The sequence below is a fragment of the Vulpes vulpes genome, chromosome 2, assembly GCF_048418805.1.
Source record: "Vulpes vulpes isolate BD-2025 chromosome 2, VulVul3, whole genome shotgun sequence".
NCBI classification, from domain to species: domain Eukaryota; kingdom Metazoa; phylum Chordata; class Mammalia; order Carnivora; family Canidae; genus Vulpes; species Vulpes vulpes.
In genome coordinates, this window is record NC_132781.1 from 52642088 (window position 1) to 52656466 (window position 14379).

Genomic DNA, 14379 nt, shown 5'->3' on the forward strand with positions numbered 1-14379 from the left:
CATCATGTCACATTAACCCAGAGCCAAGCCACACGCACTAAGGGTGTCTGCTTACACGGAGATGGTCCACCAACCACGCAGTCCCCAGAAATCCACCTTTTTTTTCTTTGACGGAAGTAAATGAAGAAACCCAAATGTGCTGAAGGCAGGGGGGCTGAAAGGGCAAAGAGTTGGTTTAAATGATCTCCAGTAAAGCCCAAGGGACTGTACCCCCCCAGAACCCATGGGCTATTGATTCCCCAAGCCTCAGATGCTACAAGAGATGTGGGAAGATTATGGTCGCTGGGCCACCAATCAGTGAAGTAACAAAAAGGAAGAACCCAAAAAGAAGGGACAAGTGTTCCCAGGGGCTCTCACAGGCATGCCAACCTTGTCATTGCAGCACAGATGAAAAGAGGAACAACGTGTGCGCACACTGCAAACACACTTTATTCACTTAGTGTTTCCAAGTCTCACAGAGATGTTGACGGAACTCCATTAATGGAACACTGTTCTCACAATACTCCCGGGGCCCTCCCAGCTCCATCTGCACACCCCCCATGATTCCTAAAATGCCACCCCCTACCCTAAACAACTCCACATCAGAGTGTGTGGCCCACCTGGCCCCCCAATTCCCGTGACACCACCGAATCATACAACCTGAAGCTCTCTCTCTGCAGGGCTGCACTCACTGCTTAGATCTACTCTAAGCCATGCCCCGTACAGTGGCATGACTCATCCAAGGTGGCAAAGAGCCACAATGGCCTTTTCTTTTATTCCTCAAGAGAACAAGAAAGGACCTCAATGATTATGCTGGGGAACCATATAGAAAATAAAACATCTTGTACTTGCCTATATTTACATTAAGATATACCTATAAGGAAGGGTACCTGCTTGGCTCAATCAGTTAAGCATCTGACTCTTGATTTTGGCTCAGGTCATGATCTCAGAGTTGTGAGATGGAGCCCTGCCTGAGCCCTGTGTGGGGCTCTGCCCTGGGTATGAAGCCTGCTTAAGCTTCTCTCTCTTCCTCTCCTCTGCCCTTCCCCAACCCTCTCTCTTAAAAAAAAAAAAAAAAAAAATTATACCTATAAACATTCATATGCGTAAAGCATTCCCATTAATGGAAGACAAAACTGTTCTCAAGATACCACCCATCTCTTGATCTGAAAAAGGGATAAGTGGGAAGGAAGAAATGACTCATTTTCTCTACTTTGTGTATTTCTAGAGTGGATTTTTGTAACAAGCCTGTATTGTTACTGATACAGTGTTTTTAAGGTCTAGGTAAACTGAGCAATACAGAATCAATGTTTTACACTGTTTCTGAGCTGAGTAGGGGCCACAGTCATAGCAACACACTAAGACGGGATTCATCCCCATCTGACAGGAAACCAAGGCTCAAAAGGGTAAATAGCACTTGTTCAAGCTCCTAGAGCAAGTAGATGTGAGTGAAGGGAATGAACACTCCTGTTTGCCTGATGCCCAGTCAGGAGTCAGGGTTACATAGCCCAGCCAGCTGCAGAGCCTCCCTTGCACCCATCAACTGACTGAGCACATCCATCTTTATTCTTCAAGACATTTACCTGAAACTCCCCAAGAACAGAACAGACTCAGCCCAGGGCAGCAGCAAGTGACCCAACGCCGCAGCGAGGTGGTATTTACCTCGGACAAAGAGAAGGATGGCAGAGAGTGCTCCAATGCATCTGCCTCTCAGGGAGGTCCTTGGTTAAGGTTTTTGAGCTCCTGGAGGTGATGGCAGGGGCTATCTGATTTGGGTCTAAGTCTTCTGCACAGAGCACAGGACTTAGCATGCTATTAGAAACACTAACATCTAGTAAACAAATGAGCCCCAAGTGTATAAGCCTGCCTACTCCAAACCCCTAGGCCCTTGGCTAGTACTGCATCCAGGAACCATTAATAGCTACTGTTTATTGAGAGCCTGCTTGCCTTGTGCCAGGTACCTTATAAACACTTCGGCAGACGACCCATGAATCCTTCCCCAGTTCTTTTTTTTTTTTTCCTTCCCCAGTTCTAGGAGGAAAGCATTACTACCACATTTTGCAGACAAGAATAACAGAGACTCTGAAAGACTAAATAACCTTAAATCACCCAGCTCACAAGTGGTGGAGCCTGGGTTTGAAGTCAGTGGACCTCAAAGCCAAGGGCTACTCTCCATCAGGAAAGGAGCAGCAGGGGGCAAGGCATGACCACCTCTGCATGTGATTTGTCCCAGTTCAAGCTAACGATAATGACCCTCAAGGGCCATTCCCTATTGTACCTCCACCAGGAACTTTCTCTCACCAGAGCACAAATCCTTCCCAATGTGGCCTGATGAAATACCATCCGGGCATTTTCAGGGGTTTCAACTCTGCTGTTGCTTCACCCAGGAGGTGTGATTTCTGGGAATAATCAGATGAGGAAAGGAAGGCCCTAGAGGTGGAGTGGTTCAGTAGGCTGAGTGGTTCAGCAGATCTGCATGACAGCTATTATCAGGAAATGCAATAGAGGGTTGGCCTCCAAGTAAGTTCCACCCATAAGAAATATTAACAGCAACAAAACCACCAAACGCTGCAAAATGGGAGCCTCAGAAACCTCCAGAGACTAGGTCCCAGTGTGTAAAGCCTGGAAGAAAACATCTGTGCCAAGAGGCTACCTGTGCCTCTCTCCACAACCCAATTCTGGCCTTCCCCCAGGGAGATGCCCAGAACAACTCTTGTCTTGGCCACTTCTGTACTGCAAGACCACAGTGAACACTGCTTCCATAAGAAAACCTAAGATCCTTCACGGACTATAGCAAGCCCAGAACACTAACTGCTTCTGATTTGGGAAGTGTGCTCATCTAAAAGGCTATTCATTTAGTAAAGTCAACACAGTCCAGAAACACCCACTCTCGTATACTATTGTTTATAAATTGACACCGTTTTTTGAAGAGGAATTTAGCAGGGATTCTTACCCAAATGCCATTCAACTGGAAGAGTCCACGCTACAGAAACACATGCTATTATACAAATTATACGTTTCTCAAGAAAAATTTGGCAGAATTTTAGCAAAATTGTGTAATATCCAAAAATTAGAAATAGCCCAAATGTCCGCCAATAGGAAAAAGGTTAAATCAAGTATATCCACAAAATACCCTCTGCAATTGCTAAAAAAGATGATGTAATACATCTGTATGGACTGTCACAGAGCATACCAAGACATTTTATTAAGAGCAAAGGGAAGCATGCTCTTAAGAATATAATTGCGGGGGATCCCTGGGTGGCTCAGCAGTTTAGCGCCTGCCTTTGGCCCAGGGCACGATCCTGGAGTCCTGGGATCGAGTCCCACATCAGGTTCCTGGCATGGAGCCTGCTTCTCCCTCTGCCTGTGTCTCTGCCTCTCTCTCTCTCTCTCTCTCTCTCTATGTCTATCATAAATAAATAAATAAATCTTTAAAAAAAAAGAATATAAATGCGTGTGTAGGGATATGTGCACCACTTTTCTTTTTTCTGGAAGGAATGACAAGAAACTTCTCATTGTGGTTTCTCCTCAGAGAAACTGGAGAAGAGCATGTTACAGCTTAAATTTTCTAACTACTTTTTTATATTTTTTCAAGATATTATTTATTTATTTATTTGAGAGAGACAGCATAAGCAGAAAGGGAGGAGCAGCAGGGAGGGAGAAGCAGACTCCTCACTGAGCAGGGAGCCTGAGAGGGTTGATCCCAGGACCCTGAGATCAATGACTTGAGAGGAAGACAGATGCTTCACCGACTGAACCACCCAGGCGCCCCTCTAACTACTTCATTTTAAAAAAATCAACTGGAAATACCTGGGTGGTATTATAAACTATTTTTGGTTTTTTTCCTTCATGTACTTGTAGATTTCTAACAACTTAATCTTAAAAAACACAGAAAATGTGATAGATCTGTATATATTAATACAAAAAAATTCTCTTTTGACACATTTAAAAATGCATGTTGTGGTACAAGAAAAAGTAGTGTGATCCCATTTTTGTTTTTTAAAAGCCTACCTACAAAGGGCTGTATTTATACATGCATTCAGAGTCTGGGAGGAGAAACACACCAAATTGTAAACAGTAGTTACTGCCTGGGAAGCTGGAGGGAAGAGCTTTCATTTTTCTTCATACGCTTGCTTTTCTTTTTTTAAATGAGTATGTATACTCTTGCAATTAATTTTATATCAGAAAAAAAATTCCACTTTCTGCTTGAGGACAAGGTCTCCACTGTCCCCAGCTACTTCGGAACACTCAGCCCATTCACCACTAGGGCAGGTCAGCCAGGCGGCAGTGACAGGACCCCTCCCAGACAGGACGATGTTTCCCTACCGCCCAGGACAGAGCGTTTCTTGAAGCTCTGGACTGTATGTAAACAACACCTGCCTAAAAAAGCTCTGGAAGACACAAAGGAGCCGTGGAAAGAGTGCCGGGATGACCTCCTTTTTCCAATTGGTCCTGCAGCAATGCATGCCATCATTCTACACAAAGACATGATCTCGAAGCACGGTGGGAAAGTCACCCCCGGCTTCCCAGGGCCAAAATCCTACCTACCCTCCCCCAGGCTGGCGACCGGCCACAGCAGAGTACTCACATAACAGGTTCACATCCAAAGGGCTCTGACGCTCTGGAAAGCAGGCTGACCCACAAGCTTTCTACTGCAGCCCACACATTTCTGATTCCGACTTAGAAACACACTTTTAAGGACGCCTGGGTGGCTCAGCAGTAGAGCGTCTGCCTTTGGCTCAGGACTGATCCCGGTCTCCCAGGATCAAGTCCAGCATTGGGCTCCCTGCAAGGCACCTGCTTCTCCCTCTGCCTGTGTCTCTGCCTCTGCCTCTCCCTCTCTCTCTCTCTCTCATGAATAAATAAATAAAATATTAAAAAGAAAAGAAAAGAAACACTTTTTTTTAAAGATCTCCCTATTTTATTTTATTTTTTTAAAGATTTTATTTATTTATTCATGACAGAGAGACAGGCAGAGGGAGAAACAGGCTCTGTGCAGGGAGCCTGACGTGGGACTCAGCCCCGGGGTCTCCAGGATCACACCCTGGGCTGAAGGCAGCTCTAAACTGCTGGGCCACTAGGGCTGCCCCAAGAAACACATTTTTATTTTATTTATTTATTTATTTATTTTTTTTAAGAAACACACTTTTAATACTTCAGGGTTTGGCATACTGTTTACAATGGGTGTTTTTTTTTTTTTTAAGTTTTTGGGTTTTTTTTAAGCAATCTCTACACCCAACGTGGAGTTCAAACTCACAAGGCTAAGATCCAGAATCACATTTCCACCAACTGAGTCAGCCAGGTAAGGTACCCCAACAGGTGTTGATTCCAAGTCTGCTACATTTTTCCAGAATGCCCTCCCTGACTACCCCACACCCAGGCTGAGTTGGCCTTGGCTCCTCAGTGCACTTCCACGAGAAACTCTTTGGCAGCTCCACCCCTCCTGCATGTGGGCACCCTCCCTGTGTCAGACACAGAGCACAGAGACCAAGGGAAGCAAAAGAATTCTGCTTCATGGCCCACACTCTCTCACTTGCTCCACTGGGGAAAATGTGCCAGTCAATACACAGGCAAAACTGCATTTATGCATTGTCATTCACTGAGAGACGAACGGATAAACACAGTATGATATGTGGAACGCAACGTGGAATATTATTCACTAGAAAAAGGAACGGTGTGCTAAGGCCTACTATAGCATGGATGAACTTGGAAACATTATGCTAAGTGAGATAAGCCAGACACAAAAGGGCAAATATTATAGGACTCCACTTACATAAAGACAGACAGCAGACAGTGGTTGCCAGGGGCTGAGGAAAAAGCAATGAGGAGTCAGTGCTTCGTGGTACAGAGTTTCAGTTTGGGAAGGGGAAACATTTCTGGAACTGGGTGGCAGTTGCACAACACTGTGAATGTACTTAATGCCACTCAATCCATACGCTAAAGATGGTTAAAATGATTAACCTTATGTATATTTTACCACAATAAAATATTTTTAAAAAGCATATCTAAGATAAAGTTGTGAAATCAGGGGCACCTGGGCGGCTCAATGGTTGAGCATCTGCCTTTGGCTAAGGTTGTGATCCCAGGGTCCTGGGATCAAGCCTTGCATTGGGCTCCCTGCTCAGAGCCTGCTTCTCCTTCTCCCTCTCCCTCCGCCTGCCACTCTGCCTATTTGTCTGCTCTCTGTGTCAAATAAATAAATACATACATACATAAAATCTTTTTAAAAATAAAATAACAATAAAGTTGTGAAATCAGGAGCGCCTGGGTGACTCAGCCAGTTGGGCATGTGACTCTTGGTTTCAGCTCAGGTCATGATCTCAGGGTTGTGAGACTGAGCCCTGCAACAGGCTCTGCACTCCACACAGACGCAGAGTCAGCTTCAGATTCTCTCTCTCTCTCCCTCCCAACTCTACCTCTCTCTCAAATAAATAAATACAATCTAAAGTTGTGAAAAGAACCACAAGTAACAGAGGCAAGGAAATAATCATGGGAGGGTGACGACAAAGTCAGGCTGAGAAGGTCCCACAGGTCTCTTCAAGGAGGTGCTTGCCTTCTCCCCACGGGACCATGAGCTCCCGAGGAAGGCAAGCATGACCTTCACATCTCTGTGTCCCCAGAACAATAAATGTTTAAGTAAAGACACTTGTTCAGACTCAACTCCATACATGGAGTAAGACCCCAAGCTTCACTAGCAGAGGGCTGAGCCAGGACCGAGATACTCAGAACTTAGTGGCCCAGGAAGGAAGCCACCTGGCTGAAGTCAGAAGTGACAAGGCTGAAGGCAAAAACCCGTACGGTGCCACACAGAACTAAGGGAGGAGCCTGTGTTCTCTCTGCCCTGGAAATGCCACTTAGAGGCATTAATCAGCAACGTACACCAAGATTTACATGTGAGAAGACACCCTAAAAATCTCTTTACAAGAGGGAAAAGTGGGTAACAACAATCAAATATCTATCAGAGGACTAAATAAATCATGGCATGCCATACAAAGAAAGCAATTACACAACCATTAAAATACATTTTCAGGGTGCCTGGCTGGCTCACTTGGCAGAGCATGCGACTCTCGATCTTGGGGATCATGAGTTCAAGCCCCACGTTGGGCATAGAGCTTACTTAAAAATAATAATAAATTTTAAAATGCTCTCCGTAATTTAGGAAATACACTACAACATTAAGAACTATCAACTGCGAAGGGTATATGGAATATTTGTCTAATTCTGAAAAAAACACACACATAATCAAAGGAAATACACTAGCATTTACTGTCATTCTCTCTGGATGGCAAGGTTCCAGATTATTTGTATTTTTATCCTTATTCTTTTCAGTATTTTCCATTTTTTTTTCTTCAGCAAAAATATTACCTTTATGAACAGGGAAAAATGTGCTTACAGGGCCTTCCTCGCAGTGTCCGGCACATAGCACAGGCCCAAGGAGTATCTGTTGCATGACAGTGACTTCTGAAATCAATAAACAGGGCTTTCTCAACAGTACCAAGAGGAAAAGGCCAATGGTTTTCTTGGAGAAGAGGAAGAAAAGATACAGAGCAGAGCTACAAAACCAGCTGCAGAGGTGGGAGTGGAAGGAAGTCCTCCCAGAGACAACGTGAAGGACCGCCAGCAACTTAGATAGCCAGCAACTTAAGATAGACCTCGTTCTGCCCACAGACACCTCCCTCTGCAGGCAGAGCTTTACAAGCTGGCGCCAGCATCTTACGGCAGCTACCTGGCCCCAAGCTCAGGCCACACGGAAAAAAAAATCAACAAGTACAGCTAAAAACAACACTCAACCAAGACTTCTGGCTCAAGTCACCAAGGCAAGCCTCCCTCCTAGGGCAGAGATTTCCCACAGGCCAGCCACAGAGAGAGAGAGAGACAATGATCTCTGTATCACCATTGGCAGAGCCGGGGTCTTAGAGCTCCCAGGTGAGGTGGCCTGGTCCAAATGGCACCTTTTAAGCCTAAAAGCTGGTCATAAACAATTTTATTTCATCAGAAATCTCACCATCTTTCTCATCTCTCTCTCTCTCCTGAGCACCACAGCCAATGCTTTTATTCCTTTGTCCAAATGACAGACCAAAGGTTCCTAAAAGTCTACAAGACCCCCCTCCCATGGGACTTTCTTAAGAAAGAAATTGAGTTATGACTTGAAAAGCAGACAGTCTAGTTAGCTCTGAACAAGCCATGAGATTTCAGAGCACAAAGCCCAATAGATCTCTGCTGAAAATTTTATTTTTCAAGGGGAGCGTGTTGCTTTAAAATCCAGTGTAGACAGGCCCCATTTAATATCCGCTTGACCATAACAAAATATATATACACTTGATCGTAGAGAAACTTCATTATCAAATTCAGAAATAACATGCATTGGCCCACCTGGCCTACTCTGGTTTGAAACTGAAACCAACATAGAAATGATCAATCTTAAATGGTAGAATAATGAGACATAACCAGCATACAGCCATTAGCAACATGAGTCAGTACTTTGTGCAAGCCAAAAAAAAAAAAAAAAAATCTTTAAAGTACAATAAAATAATCCTTCTTGAAAAAAGAGAACTGAAATTTAAAAGTGGTTGGGGGATGGTGAACAGGCATAACAAAAATCCCTCGGCCAGACCAGGCAAGCAGACCCAGACCAGGCAAGCAGACCGTGCTGGAACAAGTTCGGACTTGCCATTCCTGAAATTCCACTCTCCCAGGGTTTTCTGGCTCTCCCTTCCCAAGCTCTTTACCCATTTGGGCTCCAAGGAGACTAGAGAGAGAGGACCTAGGCTGCTGTAGGCAGCACCCTCTCCCACAGCAGCCTGAAACAAAGCCCCTCCATGCAGCCTTGGAGAACTGAAAATTCACAGGTAAACCAACAGCTTGCTGGATAGGGCAGTGCATTCATCTCCTTCCCTAACCAGCTAACAAACAGTCCAGAGCCAGACCCGGCCAGAGTGAGATCAGATAGAAGAGATAGGCCGAGAGGAGGGAAGCTGGGAAAACTGAAAGAGTGGCATGACCCGGCTAAGACATCTCAGTTCCATAGCCTGTGGACCTGGAGGAGGTTCCAAGGAGGTTTAAAAAAATAGAACACAGCAAAACCAAGATGGTCGTGGGAATGCCAAAATGTACCAAAACAAAAGCCTAGTAGTGTGCAGAATCACTATCAGCCCAAGCAGAATGTGTCCAGGGCCATTTACAACAAGCTACAGGTGTGGCCCAGAGCTAACCTGGGTCTCAAGCCCTCACCTTGTGACCAATACTGGGGTCAGTTTCCCCTGTATTAGCCTCGTCCTTCCTGTGCTCTCCAATAAACACCCTGAGCAGCCTAGCTCTCCGGGGCCATTCAAGCGCTTGCAGGCAGGGAGTAGTAGACGTGATATAAAAATACTAGTTAAGGATTGAAGATGGGGTGGGGAAGTCACAGTGCCGTCAACCAGGAGAACAGGAGAAAAAGATCAGGAATTTGGAGCAAGAACCAGAAAATAAGGCAACCAGCAAAAACAACCTACATTTTCATCACCCTCCTATGGAAAGAAGCAGTTTGCAACAAACTGAATGTGAAGCTCACAAGAGCCCCAACAATACCCAAGTAAGGCATTAATTATTCCCATTTCACAGATGCAGGAGTTGCAGCCTAGAGACTCGCATAAAACCAAAATCCAGGCTCCAGGAGACACTTGCCCAAACAAGCTCCACAGGAGATTATTATTTGCCATTCCCAAAGGAGAGCAGTCATCCTCAAAAGGCAGGAGTCCCCAGCCTCTGTTTGTTGTTCTCACTATCTTCCACTGTTCTAGATCTGCCTTAAACCAAGCAGTAGATGTGCCCTGAAAGGGACAAGCACCAAAGACCCAAGGATGGTGACTCATTGCCACACAGGCCAGTTCTGGGGGCTCGATAGGCTAACTCTCTCCCATACCTGCCTCCCCCAGAGGCCCAGCACTGAATAAGCAAGTGCCCAGAGATGTTCCATCATGCATGCCTCGGCCCAGCACCTGTGGCTTCCCCCAGTTGGATCGGGCCAACCCAAGGGTCAACCCACCGGGTGGCCTTGCAGTGGCTCAATTCCATTCCACGGCTCGATAGCAGTTACAGAAACAGCAGAGCAAGAAACAACTATTAAACACTAACTGCATGCCACGCTCTTCCAGGTCTTTCACCATCGCCCTAACCCTGTAAGGTGGACAATGCACTATTGATACCAGTGAAGGCTCCCTGAACCCTAGACGTCCCTGGCAGAAGCAGGACTCACACCCCAAAGCCTGGGCCTCCCCACTCCCTTACAGCACACGGCCCTCGCAGTACACAGACGAGGCTAAAAAGGCCGCAGATGGATTTGGAGAAACCGTGCTACGACTTCAAACAGATGGTTGCAAACACCAAACTGGATCACGTATAAAACCACATAAAATGCATACAAAATCTGAAGGGGGTTAAAAAAAAAAAAATTAAAAATCTCTGGGCCAATTTGACCATCCTGGAAACCAACGGCTTCTAAAGGTCTCTGCCTGGCGGCCATTTAGCAGATGACACAGTCGGGGAGCCTCCGCGGTCGGCCCCCGTTCTCCCCGCTTCCCCCGGGCTACCCATTCCCTTGGGAAACGCCTCCTCCTCGGGCCTGGAGGTGGGCTCGGACCCCCCACGACATTTAGGAAGCGAGGGAGTAAGAAGAAAACCGCCCCCGTGCGGTGTAGACAGACCCGCTCCGGGGGCCCGCGGTCCCGACAGCGCCGTTTCTCACTCAGGAGAAGGGGGAGAAAAAGACGGAGGCAGGAAAACCCGGACCCGCGCACGCCCCATCTGGCGAGGCCCGCGCGGCGACATCCTGTTTATTATCCGGCGTCCTCGCAGCGCGGCCTGGAGTGCGGGACGGCAGCCCCGTCGCTCGCGCACCGAGCCGCGGCGGCCGCGGGGTTCCCGCTCGCGGTGGTGCCGGCCGGGCCGGGCCGGGTCGGGCCCGGGAGCCGGGGGGCGCGGGGGGGCGCGGGGCGGCGCGGGGGCCGCTGCGCCCGCTCCAGGGATGCGCCCCCGCCCGGCCCCCGCCCCGCCCCCCGCCCAGGCCGCGCGGCGCCGCACAACAATGGCGAGCCCGGCCCGGCCGCCCGCCCCCGCCGCCCAGGCCGCCCGCCCCCGCCGCCCAGGCCGCCCCGCCCGGCCCCGCGGCCCCCGGCCGGCAGGCGGGCCCTCGGCGGCGGCGCTCGCGGACGGAGGGCGCCGGGCCCGGCTCGCCGCCGTCGGGCAGCCGCAGCGAGACAAAGCCCGGCCGGGCCGCGCCGCCGCCATCCCGCCGCCTCCATCTTAGCGCCCGACCGCCGCCCCGGCCCGCCCGCCCCCCCGCCCCGCGCCCGCCGCCCCGGCCCACCTGGTCTGGTTCCGCGGGCGCGACTGGGCCGGGCGATGGCGGTCGGGCGGCGGTCGGGCGCGGAGGCGGCGGGATGGCGGCGGATTGCGAGGCGGCGGCGCGGCTGCTCGCTCCCTCGCTCCCTCCCTCCCTCCCTCCCCGGCTCGCTCGGCGCTCGCTCGCTCGCTCGCTGGAGCCTCCGAGCCTGTGTCTCGCCGCTCGCCTCCCTCTCGCGCTCCGCTCCCCGCCCCCCGCCTGCCGCCGCCCCCGCCTCCTCCCGCCTCCTCCTCCCGCCGCCGCCCGCAGCCGCGCCTCGGCCCGCGCAGCGCCCCCTGCCGCGCCGCCCTGCCGGAGGGGGGAGGGGGGGAGGGGAGTAGGGGAGGGGGTCCCGGGGGGCCGGGGGAGGGGCCTGGGGTGGGGCTGGGGTCCCGGGAGGGGAGCAGGGGAGGGGCCGGGAGGGGGCGGCTGGGGAGGGGTCGCGGGGAGGCGGAGGGGGAGGGGCCGGGAGGGGGGGCTGGGGAGGGGTCGCGGGGAGGCGGAGGCGGAGGGGGAGGGGCCGGGAGGGGGGGCTGGGGTCGCGGGGAGGCGGAGGGGGAGGGGCCGGGAGGGGGGGCTGGGGAGGGGTTGCGGGGAGGGGGAGGGGCCGGGAGGGGGGGCTGGGGTCGCGGGGAGGCGGAGGGGGAGGGGACTGGAGCGCGCGAGGGGCGGGGCCGGGCAGACGGAGGGACGGGGGCTGGGGTCCCGGGGAGGCGGGAGGGGAGGAGAGAGAAAGGGGGCCGAGGTCCCAGGTCCCAGGGAGGCTCCCGGGAAAGGGCACGGGAGGGGGGGGCTGGGGTTCCGGGAAGGGGAAGGGGGATCGTGGAGCGGGGGAGGTGGGGGGGCCGGAATTGGGGCTGGGGAGACTGGGGGAGGAGCGGGGAGAAGCAGGCCTGGGACGCGGGTGGAGCACGGGACTGGGGCCCGGGGAAGGGGTCCTTGGGACGGGGAAAGGGAGGGGGTTGGGGCCAGACGGGGAGAGGGGGTGAGTGGTCTGGAAGAAGGGGGGCCGGGCTAGAGGGGGGCCCGGGGCGGTGAGGCCCTGACGGACGGAGCGCGGAGCAGGGGCGCGAGCCCGGATCCCCGCCCCTCCCCTCCCCTCTCGGAACTGCCGCGCCTCCCGACTGACAGCGAGCCTGGATTTTGTTCTGCGGTGTGTACAGGGAGACGAGACAGAAACAATACATTGGTAACTCAGAAGCAAGGTTGTTGCACGATGAAGATACTTTATCCGTTTTTTGTTAGATGAGAAATAATAAAGCAGTCGTCTTCGGTGTATTTGTGTGAACCCAAAACAAAGGGTCTGGGGGCAGGCACTCCGCTCTTGGTCACCTCTGCAGGCTGAGGTCTGGGGACCCGAGGAGAATTCTCGCTTTTTATTTTCGAAAGATTGGCAGTTAGAAAAACAAACGATTTGCAAAAGCAAAACAACAAAAAGAAATGTAGCTGGGCCCTGGAATCCAAATCACCAGCCTCTTGTGTCTGGCACTTGTTCACCTACAGTTTACGCAAGAGCCACAGGCCATACCCCGTGTGCCACGGTTTGGAGCGGTGTGTCTCATTTTATCCAGCCCTGGGGCAGATGTTATTTTTCCGATTCAGAGGCGAGAAACGGGGACTCTGAGGGGTTAAGTAACTTGCCCAAGGCCGCACAGCAAGACCCTGGAGGGAGGTCGACAGGCTTCAGCCCAATAACAAGGATAAGGGCTCCCAGGGCTGCAGGGCACAGCGCCTGGCACACAGTAGGCGCTATGTAAACATGGGCTGGTTTGTTGAAAGGAGCATTGAGTGGCTCTTCCAGGCTGGTGGGTAGAGACTTGCCAAGAATAGAGTTTTTATCTTTTTTGATTACCTGACAAGGGAAAACAGAAGATGAAAAACTTGGGTCTTTGAGTGCTCTGGGAAGACAGGAGGCTATATTACAGACCCCAAAGAGGGTAAAAGTCAACAACAGCTCTGCTCCCCAGGCAGGTCTGGAAGGGGAGTGACGCCCTCTGGGGACGGGAGGGCTGCTAGGTTCCAGGGAGTTCCAGGGCAGCGGCCGCGGATGCTTCACTCTAGCAAAACCCCAGGATCTGGCTGCATCCGGATCCCTTCCCGCGGGTTCAGAAAACACTTTTCTTTCTGCACTTCCCTGGGGTGACGACAGCAGCACCCATGCTCGGTACTGGTACCGTTTACTGAGCACCTTCCCTGGGCCAGCCGTGTTGTTGAGCACTTTACAAGAGGTAACTCACTTAATACTTGGGAGGCAGTTATTATTGTTCCCACTTTCTGGATAAAGACACTGAGGTCAGAAGTTAAGTGGCCTTAGATAAGGTCACAAATTTGGCTTGGGTGGTAGGGCAAGGGTTTGAGTTCAGTACTGCCCTTCTTTGAAGTTTGAAGCTTTCCTAGGAGAAAGTACAGCTAAGATGCCAGAGCAGGTAGGGACACCCTGGGGGGGGGGGCTCAGTGGTTAAGTGTCTGCCTTCGGCTCAGAGGCTCAGATCCTGGGTGCTGGGATGGAGCCCCACATCGGGCTCCCCACAGGGAGCCTGCTGTTCCCTCTGCCTATGTCTCTGCTTTTCTATGTCTCTCATTAATAAATACATTAAATTAAATTAAATTAAAAATTAAATGATGCCCAAGCAGGTATAGGGACTGACTGTCTGTGGACTGAGACTGGCACCTGAGCTTTCTCTGGGACTCTGAAGATGCCTGTCCAAGCATTCCCAGAACTAAGGGCCCAGAGAGACCAGAGGGGAAAGAAAAAGAGGGAGAGAGCCAGCATGGGGGCTGGATCAAGGCTCAGCCCAGGAGACAGCCCACAGCATAGAGGGGGACATTCAAGAAGACATTTCTCATATCATCAAAGTTACTATAAACAGCAACTGTCCAGAGTGGGACTCCTGAAAGGAAGGAGTGGACCAAGAAGGGCAAAGCTGGGGAGAGTTGGCATGAGCCAACTCATGTCATTTGTGCTATCCTTTCTTTCCTTTTAAATATTGGGAAACTTTCCAACTCTGCATATGGGTTGAGACACCTCTTCAGACCCC

The 14379-nt window shown here is 50.9% G+C and overlaps 1 protein-coding gene across 12 annotated transcripts in view; it reads right to left on the reverse strand.

The window, feature by feature from the left end:
- PRRC2B (proline rich coiled-coil 2B) overlaps positions 1–11533 on the reverse strand; it is a 91873-nt gene extending 80340 nt beyond the window's left edge. For 8 of the 12 annotated variants that reach the window (XM_072748332.1, XM_072748331.1, XM_072748328.1 and 5 more), the window contains exon 1: positions 11327–11533. The gene's annotated coding sequence lies outside the window, so the exon portion shown is untranslated. Of the gene's footprint in view, positions 1–10664; positions 10903–11326 lie in introns of those variants that run through there. The other 4 variants (XM_026009538.2, XM_026009537.2, XM_072748326.1 and 1 more) reach the window with 3 other exon arrangements.
- Between the last annotated feature and the right edge of the window lie 2846 nt (positions 11534–14379).